The sequence below is a fragment of the Asterias rubens genome, chromosome 13 (assembly GCF_902459465.1).
Source record: "Asterias rubens chromosome 13, eAstRub1.3, whole genome shotgun sequence".
Lineage (NCBI taxonomy): Eukaryota > Metazoa > Echinodermata > Asteroidea > Forcipulatida > Asteriidae > Asterias > Asterias rubens.
Genome location: NC_047074.1, coordinates 13101292 through 13117335, shown reverse-complemented (window position 1 = coordinate 13117335; position 16044 = coordinate 13101292). Strand labels below are relative to the sequence as shown.

The 16044-nt window shown below is 37.1% G+C and overlaps 3 long non-coding RNA genes across 3 annotated transcripts; all 3 read right to left on the bottom strand.

Annotated features, from left to right (window-relative positions):
• Positions 1-1725: 1725 nt before the first annotated feature.
• LOC117298411 lies at positions 1726-4905 on the bottom strand. The gene is made up of 3 exons (XR_004519968.1): positions 4803-4905; positions 3878-4208; positions 1726-3025 (listed from the first exon to the last, which is right to left on the bottom strand). It is a non-coding gene; the product is annotated as an uncharacterized LOC117298411 (long non-coding RNA).
• A 2247-nt stretch (positions 4906-7152) lies between these two features.
• On the bottom strand, positions 7153-10944 carry LOC117298304. Its single transcript, XR_004519963.1, has 3 exons — positions 10587-10944; positions 9847-9987; positions 7153-8576 (listed from the first exon to the last, which is right to left on the bottom strand). It is a non-coding gene; the product is annotated as an uncharacterized LOC117298304 (long non-coding RNA).
• A 1299-nt stretch (positions 10945-12243) lies between these two features.
• Positions 12244-14866, bottom strand: LOC117298303. Its single transcript, XR_004519962.1, has 2 exons — positions 13558-14866; positions 12244-13264 (listed from the first exon to the last, which is right to left on the bottom strand). It is a non-coding gene; the product is annotated as an uncharacterized LOC117298303 (long non-coding RNA).
• Positions 14867-16044: the final 1178 nt, after the last annotated feature.

Below are 16044 nucleotides of genomic sequence, written 5' to 3'. Positions count from 1 at the left end.
CACAGTCTATGATTAACATGTTTCGCTGACTAGGATTAAGCAGGAAACCAGTTACAAATAATACACGTGGCATGGAGTTTTGACTGGTCACAAATTGCTTTATGCCAATCTAATGTTGTGCAGCTCAATATCTTGTCTGCTTAGCTGTCTTGTTTCGTCTATAGTAACTTTAAGGCCCCAAATCCACGGTTAATCGTAACCAGTTCTCCAAACAAATGATTTCATAATACTTAAAGGTATTTTTTTTCTTTAACACTTTTATTTGTCACTCTTGAATTTACACACCTAAAAAAAAAACAAATACACCCTGAAAATATAACAAAAGGAAGTACACCTCAACTTACATTTAAAAAATTTAAACAATTGAACTACAAACTACAAAGCAAAAGACAGTAGGCAGTAGGTAGATTGCATAGCTTTAAATTTACATTAAGTACATGATAAAATAGAGTCAACTTGTATCTATCCTTATCAGTTTTGCATTAAAGGGACACAATGCATTAGGTTTGGCGCTTTAGGCTAGAAAATGTGCTTTTCTGACATAATGTGGTCGTTGTTTAATTGGTAGAACCGAGTGTTTAGCTCTACAAACTGACAGACTATATAGTCTGCTGGTAATTTACTCAGTGGCAAATAAATGTTTGTTCTAATACATTGTAGGTAATTCAGTATACGAACAACTCTTAAAAGTATAAGGAGTAACTCCCCGAAAACAAAATTTTTCAAGCTAAGCTATGAAAATTCAGTCTGCAATTCGTGGTTTGATTTGGCACTGTGCCAGCGTTCGGCCTGATTTGCATATGAACCGTGACATTATTGCGGTCGTCATTGACAACAATAACAGACATTGTTCAGCTCGCCTGTGCTTCAGAATCACCCCAGACTTGACACAAGTCCCAATCCCGTGCCATTCTCAGAAAACTAATGCTTTGTGATGCTCTGCATTGCCAAAACGTTCCGCACGTGAACGGGTCTTGAATCAAGTCTAGGATCACCCTAGTCAGTAACATGTTTTGTACGCTGAAAACATAATCTGGTGTGAGTGCAGCTGTTCATAATAATTTTGTGGCACTGCTAAATTGCAGTGCCAGAATTTAAACAAGTGTCTTAAAAAAAAATGTGAACACAAGAACTCATTCTATTAGGCAAAAATCAACAACAATAGCTTTCAAAAGGAGGTCTATTCTTTTAATACATATTTAATCTACTACAAGTCAATTAAAAAGGGTTCCAACTTGTGTTCCTTCTAAGAAACATAAACCACACACTCCTAAAGTACAACTACAAAATGCTTTGAAACATATACAAGACCCAGAAATGCTGAAACTTATTTTAAAGACACTGGACACTATTGGTAATTGTCAAAGACCAGTCTTCTCACTTTTTTTATCTCAACATATGCATAAAATAACAAACATGTGAAAATTTGAGCTCAATTGGTCGTCGAAGTTGGTAGATAATAATGAAAGATGGTTGATTTCGAGACCTCAAATTCTAAATCTGAGGTCTCAATTTCGTGGAAAATTACTTCTTTCTCAAAAACTATGTCACTTCAGAGGGAGGCGTTTCTCACAATGTTTTATACTATCAACAGCTCCCCATTACTCGTTACCAAGTACGGTTTTATGCTAATAATTATTTTGAGTAATTACCAATAGTGTTCACTTCCTTTAAGTAATTTGTGCTGCTCGAAAATAATAGATTTTTCCCTCTAAAATTGTCACGCAAAATGAATCAACAACTTTATAATCTGCAATCAACGTAATGAATAGTACATGTAATTAAGTAATTGGTATAAATACAATCATTACATTTCCCCAAACCTCGTTCTTATAAATCAGAATTCTTAACCAAAATCTAAGATGCTGTCAAAAATTGTTGTGTTTTCACGGGGTGTTTTTTGGTGGAACTAGTAGTAATTAACACTCATTTTAAACAATAACAGGAATAGATAATAATAACTAAAACAATTAATATTACAAATATTTTTCCTAATTGTTTGTTTTCAAGTTGAAATGCTTTAACTACATGTGAGGTGTGTTTCTATAACCAGTACCGATGAACATACCACTTTTCGTTGAGATATTACGCACAGCGTCTTTTTTCGGCACTCACTTTGAAAAAAGGTATTTTAACAGTACTATCGATTACAGAGTGCTGATTGTGACCATTTAGTGACATAATGGTAAACATTAACATTTTAACAACATGTATTAACATATTTCTCAGTCAAAATAAGTACAATACAAAGTGAAACAAGAACACTGCATGTCCCGCATGCCCCACAGCTTCCATGAACTTTGAACTCCATAGCTAAAGTCAATAAAAGGCCCCATTTCATATGCCTGTAAGAACAAACAGTTGCCAAGCTAAGAAAATGGCTTATAATAAAATAGTAACAATCCAAATTAACATTCAGTTTACATTGTGGTGACTGGTGTCCCACAAAGTTGTTGCTTAGTTTAGGAAAACAAATCGCTGAGAAGGAAATTTCTGGTTAACAGCTTTATTAAGATGGACCCAAACGGCTTAAGTGTGAGACCCTATTTGACTGTCTTTGTTTAGGCAACATCAAGAGTGTGTTTTGGCGACCCTTACCAGAATCATGTTTGATCTTTGGTCATCGGTGTTTGGTTGAACCGCGGCGACGATGCTGTTTACACCAATCAGTAACCGACTTTTGACTCAGTAGGGCTTGGATTGGGGCCGCCAAAACGCACTCCTGATCTCCATTTCCCATTCTTATAGATGGTACATTACAGTTTCATTCAACTTGCTTGTTTCAAAGTCAAAGTTCGACGTTTTCAATCACATCATCAGGGGTTGTTTTAAATTGTGATCATTCCCAAGTTCGAAGTGGATGGTCTTGGCTACGTCATGGATACAGAAGCGTCGAATCTGCCTTCATTGTTGAATCTTAAGGAATTGTTCCAGTCGCAAAAAGAACAATGACAGCTACAATGCCCAAAACAACAAGCGCTACAACGATTGCCATCATCAAGCAACGGCAACATTTTCCCAAATCCTAGAAGATAAATGATAAATTCAAACAAATATATGTCAAAAAGTCACGTAAAAAACACACATTCTGTTGGTTTGTAAAAATCTTAGCAATCGAAGTTAAATATTGTTTTCATCTTTTTGTGGGGGGGGGGGGGGGGTGGGCACAAGTTGAACCCAGTTTAAAGTTTCAGTTTGACTACGTCGTATATTTTGGAAGTCTTTGATGGATTCGAGGGGTTTAAACTCATTTGAATGCAGTGCCTACTCGCTGGAAAAAAAGGAGCAACTGCATGGAATCTATATGGTCGAATTCATCCGCTTTATCAAAGTGAAAGCGGGTGCCAAACAAATTTCTTTCCTTGGCATTTGCCAACAAATACCAGCCATCTCACATCTGAAAATTGATTCATGCTTGAATCGTTTCTCGGACTCAAATTATTTTGCGGTAAATTTGTCCAATTCCTATTACTTCGAAAGAAACTCTTTTCCAAAGAAGTTTATACCGTCACCATTTGTAATGCTTCTTATCGAACATGTTTTTAGTGTCAGTACTGGACACGTCAAAGAACAGTATTCTCACTTGGTATATGCCAAAATATACATGAAGTATAATAAACCTGTGAAAGCTTGGGCTCAATTTGGTCATCGAGGTTGCAAGAGAATTGTGAAAGATGCACAATAAAGGGCTTCAGCTGAAGTCATTCTATCGTTTGAGTAAGAAATTACCTCTTTCTGAAAAACTATGTTATTTGAGAGGGAGCCGTTTTCTACAAAATGTACACTCTGAACAGCTCTCCATTGCTCGTTACCAAGACTAAGTTTTTATGCTAAAAATTGTGTCCAGTGCATTGATGAATAAGGCTAGTCAACTTACCCCTGACTGTGTTGGGTCGCATCCAGACGAGTTGTACCCGTACTCAGAGTGGTGCTTGCTTCCAGTGTCTCCCATGTTGACGATGTTCTGAAGATTATGATAGGTGAACAGAAGTCACTGTTGTTGTACGACTTAAAGTCGAAGAAAACGGTCGAAATCACAGGCTGATGGCTGGTGTTCCAGTTTACGGAACTGCTCGGTACAGTGTTGGATTTGTTGATTGTAAGCTTTCTACTATGAATCAGTTTCTCTGCCACCGAAACCACCGCGAGATTTTTCGGAAGATTGTTCGTAAACTTGACGACGCACAGTTAAACAACTAAGAACAAACCTGTAGTTAAAAGACATAAAAACTATTTTTAAGCACAATTATTTGCTTGCTGTTATAAAAAGAAAATACATGTGAAGTAACATAATTTAACTAAAAAACAGTTATTAATTTTGGTTTTAACCTCACACCGAAGTGTGTTGGCACTGCCTACTCAGTACTTTCCCGAATCCTTTGAAAAAGTCACAGGCATGTTCATCAAATGGGACTCAAACCCACAACCCTTGCAGTTTTAGAGCGGTGTCTTACCAACTAGACCACCGAGAAAAAGATGACCAGCAAAACTATCAACCTGGGGAAATAGAATGAGGTGTTGCATACTGCATAAACCCAAAAGGATCTGTTGTATAAGTACAAAAAACAGATCTACCCTAGCAGAGTCTTAGTCGAGAAATAAATAAAATAGCTAGGGTTGAAATGTCAGGCCAGTTTCTATCTATGCCAAGTTTTGTTCCATTTCAAGTAAACCGCACAGATTGAAAAGCAATGTTGCTCATCAACTAATTCGGTAACAAAACATTTTGTTGTTATCAAATATTGTTTAAGGTTCATCTCTCGCTATAGTTTATAAAGTTGAGGAAAACACAATCTACTTACGTTTTTGACTCGTGCTGGGTCTGCTATTGAAGCGTTTTTGCCGAAGCTAGGTATTTGTATTGTATGTCCTCTTCTTATGAGGCAGATGTAAACCGCACGGTCCTTTTTATATCGTTGGTTTGGCTCAGCAAGTTAGTGACATCATCAGTCGAGTGAGCAATCCCGAACGTCCACGTAGCCTAAAATAGTGGAATTCCCGAGTTTCGGCTGACAGCGCGCAAAAAAATAACTTGGGACAGGATTTCGCAATACCGTTGGTACTTGAACAAAATAAACTGGGCTCTTGAAATTTCTTCGACACTCTGATAGTGACGAAAGGGGGTCTTGTAGTTTCCATGTTATTTCACACAATTAGAAAAGTTAATTTATCAACTGCTTCAGTTTTTAACAAACATGCACCCAAACCAAACAGCAAAAATACTATTTGACTAATGCTTGCTACATAAACTGCGGCACAATATATGGCGACTTTGAGGGTAGCAAAATGATATATCGACGCTTCTTTTTCAGATAGTGACTTTTGGATGGTTTTCTGTAGTAGAGTTCAGACTGACATGTACTAGATCATATACCATTGCAAACTAAACAACACGAACAAAAGCACTGGCAGTACCAACACTCACAGTAACACTAACTTCAACTAACAAATTTAACAATTTTAGAAACATTGCAAAAGTTGTCATGGAATGTCATTTTGATTGTTTTAATTAGTCTCCACACCCTTTCTTAATCCACAATCCACTGACTTCTCACAACAGGATAAAAAAGTTCTCAATCTAGTTCAAAACACCAAAACAAATCTCAACAAACAACATTTATTTTTTGAGTGACCCCATAGAATACATAGCCCAATCAGCATTGGACGGCGTAGGCAGTTTGTAAAGAGTATAGGCTACACCTTTGCTAATAATTTTAATAATTCAACGAGCCTCGTCACTATTCAGGGATACCTTGACAAATCATGCAGTAATACCCATAGGCATTTTTCCTTTTACTACACATAACTTTTTATTGCATTTTACCGAAATTTGTGTACAAAGAAACCTTATAAAGAAACCCTATGAAGATTAATAAGCATAACAGGGTATACATTCAGTTATTACTCTAAACATTAATCAAAAACTTGCTTGGTAAAGAGCTCTGGAGAACCGTTGATACTATTGAACATTGTTAGGAATAATACCCTTTGGAGTCATGTAATTTTAGAGAAAGAGGTCATTTTCACCAACAATTTGAATCTGAGAAAGGCTTTCTTAGGCTTCTGCAAACTCACAATTCCATGCGACGAGGGTAATTTTCTCTTATTTTGTGGTTTTAAATGTAATGCAATCCTTTCAAAATTGTTCACAGGTTAGATATTTGTTTGCATATGCTAGGATACACCAAGCGAGAAAACTGGTCTTTGTTACTTACCCAAAGTATACAATGCCTTAACCAAAACCAACCAACTTCTGTACTACTACACTTCTTCATGTTTTTAATCGTTTCCTCTTTACTATTTGTGTGTGCTTGTTTAAGTTTACATTTTACCAGAGTTTGGACATGCCTGATATGTTTTCTCTTTAGGAACATAGTATCGTTGTGCCGAACTGTAGCGGCCACCAGCATTTTCTGAGAGTGTCCCTGAATGTACACAAAGCTAACGGGATAGTGTTCATGCATGCCATGTCATACAAAGCACACATTGCATATACTCTCATGTAGACTCCGTGAACCCAATGGTTTTTGACACACGATTTGTTTATATGCAAAAATGAAACGGTACTTGTTGTTTCACAAAAGTGTCCTATTACTCTCTTTAAAACAATACATTGTGGGGATGCATACAATAAACAGGTCTAACACTGAACATTTTATACAAAAGCTTTTTTGTTTAGAGAATGTAATTTGGTATAACTCAGTTTGATTTGACTATTAGTAGTATTTGATCGAGGCTGAAGTGATACATGTTGCTAACATGTATGTACATCGTTATACTCAAACTGCCTTATATATTATAGTTGCTTGTGTAAATAACAGCTCGTTATCAATTTTTATGCAATTTACAGCTTTGTACTTATACACACTTTAAAAATGACCATGTTTGTTGAAATGTTAATAGAAATGACGGTGTGTGTCATTTTTCGGCACATGGCCGGTCTAATTGCATTTTGACATTATTTGACGTATTTTGTTGTTCTCATTGTCTTTTGTTTTTGTTTTAAAGGATTTGGGTACTTTTTGTAACACAAAACACAATGTCCACAGATTTACATTAAACTAACACCGTTTGAAGATCCTGATAGTAGAAAGCGTACCTTAAAATATTAGTTGCTGAGGTGCTGTAGTTTTTGAGAAATGAGTAAAACAATGTCATGAAAATACGTTTTTACATGGTAAAATAATTTTCGTCTCATGATCACTGAGACGAAAATTGTTTTCATTACATTATTTGACAGAAACCAGACCCTTTAATGAACTCTAACCTGAAGGCCTATAGTGTATCGATTGAGTACAATACGGAACAATGTACCCGGATGATATTTGCATAAAATGGCCTTCGCATGTTAAAGTGTTAAAGTCATAGTTCAGCAATCATGCGCTGTGAATTATGCTACACCCCTCCGAGGTTTTATGTTAGTTAGTATGTAAATGTGATGATCAAAATGTAATATTTGTACTTAAACAATCAAAATCTGTATTTATTTGAGGGAGGAACAAGCGAGATAATTTCTGATTACCAAGTTTGAAAAAACTTAAACCTCACAATGTTTTTTATGTTAATACGAGATAAATCATAGATTCGCTAAAAAAAAAAATCAATTACACACATAAGACTCTATACAGGTTCCCAGTAAAATTGGTTACAATGCCTTCTTGGTCCTTGGTAAGTCGATAGCAAAATGTCAATATCTTTTCCATTTCAATCGTTTTTTTTCGGAACTTAAGTCATCTCGCAGGTTTTACAAAACTACAAACCTTATGTAAACCTTATGTAACGTCGGGAAACAGCAAAATGACGTAATGTGCCATTTTTCGGCACTTTGTTGTTCTAGAGCATTTAGTGATTGTCTATGGTTTATCTTACATCAATTTGCTTGTTGTTTAGTTTGTGAAATGAAAAGAAAACTTTCTTATTCCTTGGCTGCTTAGGTAAACAAAAACCAACGAAGTTAAAGACAGGTCGGCAAAATTGTCTTAACACACCGCCTCAATATAAATTCATGTTTTTTTCTTCTAGAGTTTTCTTTAATAGAGTTTAGGTCCGGCAAGAGATTTTTTTTAATGTAAGCTCTTGCTCTATCCAAATTGAGAGTTACCTCAGCTGAAACTTTTACATCGAGACCAATGTTTACACTTAGAGCAGTCGAGTGATGTGTCGCCCTGGTGCTATCGCCGAGGCCGAGTTGACGGAAAATTCGACTGGATATGAATTGTCTCTTTTTGCTAGATCATAAGTTGTCTTCTTGTCTTCTTGTGGTGCAACATTAGTTCTTGTGTTAAACTTGCAGTTCGGTTAAAATGGTTTGGAGATTGGTTCGACAGCAGGTGCGGAGTTAAAAAGTTAAAAAGTGTCTGGCGACTGCAGGTTTTCCGTTTGAATCAGATTTTGAGATGCCGTTGTTTTCCTTGTGTGTAAACTTATACAGGTACAATATGATCTCGTTGATGGCTACTTACGTTTAGATATCAAGCTTATTCCCTTCGCTACTAGAGAACAGCCGTAGGCAACACCACAAGCAACTGCTACAGGCGCTACTACGTAACTACGCTTGGCACAGCCGCAAGAGCAAGCTGTTGACAGAAAATAGTTAGAATGCAATAATATTAATGATAGTACTACTACTAATAATAATAGCTACAAAACAGCAATTACACAGCGAATTCTGGACCACAGATCCCTCGATTCACTTTACAAAAGGATATAATTTACAAATATACAGACTAACAAATTGCATGCTTGTCACCCGATATTATTATTTGTTTTAAATGAAACAAGACGAAAACCCCAGTCCTACCCTCTTTGGGTCCGCTACTGATGAGTTTATCACCACGTCGGTAATACCATCTGCTACCTGGGCAATCGGGTCATTCGGCGTTTTGATTTTTGTCTTTCTCAGAGATTTCCCATACACCGAAAACTGCAAAACCTCTTTTATGTGCGGTTTTCGTTTTGTGGATGCGAATGAATGATTCGCATGTACCCAAAACCGATATGTATAGTTTTCGTTGGGAGGAGCAAAGAATTCTTATTATGACGTCATAGCTCAATCCATCGGTAAACATTTTTTTTGGGCAGGGATCCCAATCTTCGCGCATATCCTAAAAAAAAGTGTTACTTTATCACAACATCTTGTAAATGGTAAAATTAATTTTAATGTTTGCCTTCACTTTTTCCAGGTGGGTTTTAAAAACAAATCTTTAAAAGCCAGTTTTGTATAGTAATTCAAGAACAAGTGGTAGCAATACACATTCATCTAAAAGTGACGATTCGCGGCTGTTGCGCAATAGCAGGGAGACAGCATCGTCTGGTTCCCTATGCAATGCAAGGGATTTTAGGGAACCAATACAATGCACCACACCAAATTAAGTAATCAGCAGAGAGTGGGGGTTTGGGGATAGCTCAACAAAAATTTATATTTAGTTGATTTACCCCCTTTTTTAAAGGAGTATCATCATCATCATCATAATCAGGCTGTGTAATTCCGTTGTTGGATGTAGCCCTGCTTATGCGACATATATAAGCCATTTTGAGGTATGATGGACCCATCAATGCTGCACTAGTTGGTTGTGGGTATATTTGTCTGTTGCACCCAATCCAAACGGTACACTCTTATAGTGACACCATACCTAAAAAAGAACAACTCCCTTCTCATTCTTGCAATTCTATGTATATGGTGGATTACATAAAATGCTTACATTGCCAGCAATTTTTTTGCTAGCAAAAAACTAATTTTGAAATGTTCCTTTTAATAATTTGGCTTTCAATCAAAACTAATCTTGTTTAGTTCTCAAATCATATCTAATATTTTTTGTACAATATAAAAACATTCGTTTGGCTTACCTCGGCCAGCAATTAGCGGTTGTTGTGAGATTGGTCGTGGTTCCACCAGGCGATGAAGTAGTTGAACCCAACCCTTTCGGTGATAGGCAATCTAAACGGTCCTCTGTAAACGGTCCGTGGAGGGCACCTTTTGCACCAGAACTTTAGAGTCAATTAGAAGTAATCAGAAACAAGCTTACAGTTTGCTTTATACAAAAAAATAGCTTCAAGAAAAAAGAGCTAATGACTTAAAAACTTGAGGGTGTGTTTTAATACATAACTTGCATCTACAAATTAAAGCCATTAATTGTTATTAAAACGTTCATAAATGAAACATTGCAGAGTTTGTAAGAAAAAAACTCGTATAAGATCGCAGATTTACGTAAAACACGGTTTAAGAAATATTCTAGTTGAAAAAATCCATTGACATTTTTCAGTCGTAAATGTTATATTTGATGGGAAATAAATAAAAATTATCTCCCGTTTGAAGTTTATCGCTCAGTGACCGTTTTATCAATTTATTTTAAAATCGATGACAGGCAAAATGTGTAATCGTTTTTTAAACTATGTTCTTGTAACCCAAGTGGCCGATCGACCTCAAACGTCTACAGGTTTGTCAGTTTATGTGTAGGGTGGGTTACATAAAGTTCTTAATACACTGGCAGCAGCTGTTTAGCTAGCGAAACCAAAACTGTAATGTTCCCTTAACCTAAAGTTTAGCTCAATTGACTACTGCTACTCTGATATTCTGTCCAACTTACCGTAGGTTGCCTTCGTCTGGTGTCATTTATGTTTAGATTAGTCGTGAATGAATAATTTTTGTAATATTTTGGCTTGGGATCTGCCATTTCACGTGATGTTTGTGTCCTAAGTCGAGAGAGTGCACAATTCTGGTGTCACTGGTGTTTCTGTTCCCGATAGAATCCTTATGGCGCTTCTAAATTCTACCCGGTTAATAAATATAATTTAATACCAGTCTATTTCGTAAGCCCGCGCAAATCCGTATCATCCAATAGGAAGCCCGAGAGTGTACATTTGCATAAAATGGTAACCGCACGTGAGTGCCAAGGTTCTGCATTATCGAGCTGCAAACTGAACTATGTCCCTTCCGTGTTTTGTTAGATGCAAACATGACATTCAACTAACCTTGTTATGAACAACAACAAGCACTACCAGTTGCTGTTTTTTTTTTTGGAGGAGCGCCAAACATCAGACTGTTATATTTCGGAAAAACACTGACTTCACAATGAGCTTTATTGATCAGAGGTAAAACTCGTTGCAAAAAAAAAAAAAAAAAAACGATGGTTTTGCAAAGCAAAATTTGACAATATCGTATATAGACCAGTACATTCTTAGTTCTTGGTAAACCATTGCTAGTTGTGACCATCTAATCCATTCCATGCAATTTTCTAACCTTTTATTATCTGGTATGTTTTACAAAACTACAAAACTGCAGGAACGTGGTAAAAACAACAAAATTACGGTCTGTGCCATTTTTCGGCACGTGACCATTCTCACCGCATGTAATGACTATTTTGTATGTTTTTTTACATAAAATAGTTTCTTATTATGTAAAGAAAACTTGTTTTCCCACCAAGGCTGTTTTAGTAAACAAAAAACAACGAGTTATAACACATATCAGCATAATTATCTCTTTCACACTTTATTAAAGAGTCAAAAAGAGGAACATTTGTGTGTCTAATATGCACTTAAGCTCCAAACAAAGACAGCGGCATTTTTAAACACTAAGAAATTAATAAAGGGATTAAGGCACTCGACAAAATTATTATGAAAAAAACCCATCTAATTCCAATCCTGCTCTAAATTTGTCTCTTTCAACACCGAAAATCATTTGAAATTAACCCAGACTAACCGTTGAGAAAAAAACATTGCTTAAGCGTAGGCCTATTTCACAGGTTAGCAAGAAAATAAGCGGTAGGCTTGCACAGTTAGCACCGGAAGGTAAGCAGCCATTTTCAAGTGCTTACGGATAGAAGCGCTAGGTTTCTAGTTCACGATTTTTTTTTCTCTCTCTAAGAAACCAGTAGTGCTTGATCAACAAAAGATATAATAGTGGACACATTTGGTAACTACTCAAAAAAGTTATTAGCATAAAACCTTACTTGGTGAAACTACTGGGGATAGTATAAAACATTGTGAGAAACAGCTCCCTCTGAAGTAACGTAGTTTTCGAGAACAAGTAATTTTCAACAAATTTGACTTCGAGACCTCAGAATAGGACTTTGAGGTCTCCCAAAATCAAGTATCTAAAGGCATACAACTTCGTGTGACAATGGTGTTTTTTCTTTGATTATTATCTCGAAACTTCACCGACCAAATGAGCTCTAATTTTCACAGGTTTGTTATTTTATGCATATATAGAGCAGCCTGGTCTTTGACTGGTCTTTGACAATTACCAATAATGCCCAGTGTCTTTAAAGGTATAATACAGGACTGGTAACACTGAAAAATCAGTAGCAGACAGTATTCATGTCTTGTGTGTGACCAACCATTTACATGAAATTACAAATATGTGAAAACTTGGGCTCAGTTATCCTAATATTTGGTTGCAACAACATAAACTAGCAGGGTTTTTTTTTGTTTTGTTTTTGTAGATTTCTCTAGTGATGATGACTTTATTTCATTTCAGTGGGTAGTGTTTCACAGAAGCAGATAACAATTATTCTAGTACGAACTTCATAATCAGTAAACAAAAATTCTGAGTACATGAGGTAACGAAATTAAGAACTACCTCAGCTGATTACAAAAATGACTGAAAAACTTTTACAGCGAACAATTGTTTACAATTAGAACGATCATGACGTGTCGACCTGGTGTCTTGCCGAGGCCGAGTTGACAGGAAATCGACTGGATATGAGTTGTCTCTTAGCTAGATCATAAGTCTTTGGCTGGAAGTATTTATTACTCTTGGATCATTACTTCTTGTGAAGACCAGTAGGGTATACTCTTCGAAACGTCGAGACCCCACCGGCTCTTTTTAGAGCCAGAACTCACTCAAAGGAGGTTTACACTTGGTTGTGCTCTTCAGTTTACTAGTTTCTTTTAGTTTTGTCTTAGCTCTTGTGTAGTTCTGTTGAAATGGTTCTAGGATAGGCTTGACAGCAGGTAGTGAGTTATAAAATGTTTGGAACTGTCTTTTAAGATTGGAGAGTTCCGATTGAGTCAGAATTTTGAGATGCCGTTGTTTTTCATAATGGCCAGTGTCCAGACTCCAACAGGTATGGGTTTCTCTTCTGGGCGATTATCTTTTACCTCCAAATAACAAAGAAACACCAAAAGCGACAGCACTACCAGCACCAAGTGCAGCTCCAACGACCACTAGTATCGGTGCTGCTGCTAAAGCTACAGCTCCACCCACAACTCCACCCGCAACTAGACCCGCAGCCAGACCCACATCTTCGCCAGGTGAAGGACGACCCTGTTGACAGAAATAATTTATTAAATGGAATACGCTGCCTTGGATCGGGCGAGTTGGTCTATGAAAAGCGTTTGAAGCCGTTTGTTATAGTGTATATTTAAAAAGAAGTTTTAAAAGTAGAATATAATGATCCACACAATTATGCCTCAAAGGTGCACGATTTTCCTTCGTACGTCGTGAACTAACACTGCACGCCATTTTGTGGAGTCACAATTTTGGCACCACAAAGTTTGCCGACCGTGTTAGTTCGCAAAATGTTAAACACTAATAATAAATAAATAAAAAAAAATTACCCTCCTTGGATCTCCTACCGATGTGTTTGTCACCGCGTCGGTGATGTTCCTTTTTACTGTTGTCTCGTTATTCGGCATTTTGAATCTCTAACTTTCCTTAATTGCAAAGTACCTGATTGTTACTGCTGTGCTTTTGCTGTGTGGTTGTGAACGAACGAGTGTTCTATTATTTTTTAACCAATCTGTCTGTTTTTTGTCGGGAGAAGCAAAACTCCCTCATTTAATATGAGAGGTCATTGGATCATTCCATCTTAACAAAACTACTTTGCATTGATCTCAATCTGCGCTTATCACTTAAAAAACATTACTTTTATAACAAACATTACAAATAATTTTACAGTAGTACCAATACACCCCCATCTAAAAGTGCAGTTGCCGGCTCCTGCGCAGTAGATGATGAATTGTCTGTTGCAACGTCGTCTGGTTTCCTATGCATCGCAAGCTGATTTTAAAGAACACCATTAAATGCACCACACCAACTTGAATGAATTATCAACAAGTGGGAATTTGGGGATATCTCAACAAATGTGACAATTTTTCGATACAAAAGGAGTATCATCACCATCATCACCATCGGGCTGTGTTATTCCATTGGTGGATTGAGCCCTCCTTGTGCAACATACATGAGCCATTTTGAGGTATGTTGGACACATCACTTCTGCACTATTTGGTTTTGACTGTATGCACCCTAACCAAACAGTACACTCCTATAGTGTCCACCATGCCTCAAAAAGGCCAATTCCCTTCTCATTCTTGCTATTCTAGCCCAAGTTGTTTCTTCTTCGTATTTCTAAGGGTGCGTTTTCGCAGTCATGACAAACGCCAGTTTCATACTTCCTGCGAATGCGAAGCGAATTTTGACGTCACAAATTCTCAACAAATAAGCCACAAGGGTTGAATTGTGTTCGTATCGCAATCGGATTCGAAGTAAGTATGAACTGTTGCGGTTGAACTTGCCATTGGCCGAAACAGTTATTGGTTACGATCGTTAAAATGCAACTCTTGTTGCCATTCGGTTAGTCCACCTATTGTCTTGTCTTAATATAAGTGTCTTGCCCATCTCCAATTCATTTGCTTTTTATTTTCCATAATGTATTTGATCTTAGTGTCTTTGCCTGCCTTTGCAGTAACGTGAAAACAACAAAATGGCGGACTGTGCCATTTTTCGGCACGTGACCATTTTCACCGTATGTAGTGACCATAGTGACTAAAATTACAAAGTGCCTGGTTGTTAATCCTTTGTTTTGCTCTGTGGTTGTGAACAAACGAATGTTCTATGTACTTATGACGCATCTCTATATTTTTCGTCGGGAGGAGCAAAACTCCCTCATTATGTGAGGTCATTGGATCATTCCATCTTAACAACATTACTTGGAAATGATCTCAATCTGGGCCTTTTACTTTGTTTGTGTACTTTATTACTAAAATATAAGACATCAATTCAATAGTTGCATTCAATTCATTAGCTTAATTTAAAAACATAGTTGTTAAAGCAATATTTTTAGTTTTTACCGTTAACAAGTGGTAGCAATACACCCCCCATCTAAAAATGACGGTTACCGGCTCTTGCGTAGTAGATAATGAGTTGCCAAGGAGACAACGTCGTCTGGTTTCCTATGAAATGCAAGCGGATTTTAAAGACAACATTGAATGCACCACACCAACTTGAATAATCAGCAGAGAGTAGTAGTTTGGGGATTTCTAAAAAAAAATGTGACTAACTTTTTATTCACATATTGTTTTTAAGGAGTATCATCACCACCATAATCACAATCAGGCAGTGTTCTTCTCATTTTGGATAAAGCCCCCTCCCTTGCAATATCCATGTTTATCTTCTTCCTGCTTTTCTAGTCCAAGTTGTTGTGTTTGGGGTTGGGTTTTGTCTCGTCATCTTCTTTTGTGTCTCCCTTTTTTCTTCAAATTTCTAACGGTGTGTTTTCGCGGCCGTAACAACGCCAGTTTCATACTTCCGGCAAATGTGAATGCGAATGCGCAGCAAGTTTCGACGTCACGAATTCTCGACAAATTAGTCACAACTCCTGCAAAAAAATCACTGCAAAAACTGCCATGTGACGTCAAAATTCGCTTCGCATTTGAATGAAGTATGAGTCTTACTTCACTATTCCGGTTAAACTTGCCATAGGTTGTTCACTGGCCATTGATCAAAACAGTTGTTGGTTACTACCGTGAGAATGCACCCCGTGGTGGTCCACCTGTCGTCATGTCTTTTGATAAGTGTCCTGCCCGTCTCAATGTATGTCCTTTATATTTTTTATCTTAGTTTCCTTGCTCTAGGTTAAGTCAACTTTGTAGCAAGATCGCATAACTATGTGCAATCCATGTAATAATCGTGCAGGCAAAATGCTCATAAAAACACTGCCAATAAAGGACGTTACATGTGTGTATCGCTCCTTCAACTCAAATTGAAAACAGCCAAGAGACTGGTAAGATGTGCCCCCCCCCCCTTTCGTCGATATACAAGGTTGA